Here is a 213-nt window from a genome sequence, read left to right on the forward strand (position 1 = left end):
GCCCACTCACTGGGCAGTGCAGGGCAGGGGGAGAGCGTGGCAGGACAACTTACAGCAGCTGATGGGCTTGTCTGTTTTCTTTGCACAGTATGTAGGGTCAAGACCTGAAATTCCTGAGAAGGACATCCTCTCGCTTCTGGCTCCTGGACCCATCTCCTGATGTCCCCTCCCGTCCCTGCCTGTGCTGTGCCCAGCTGCGGTGACAGCAGCAGG

This window comes from Corvus brachyrhynchos, unplaced genomic scaffold, assembly GCF_000691975.1.
Source record: "Corvus brachyrhynchos isolate BGI_N302 unplaced genomic scaffold, ASM69197v1 scaffold116, whole genome shotgun sequence".
Classification (NCBI taxonomy): Eukaryota; Metazoa; Chordata; class Aves; order Passeriformes; family Corvidae; genus Corvus; species Corvus brachyrhynchos.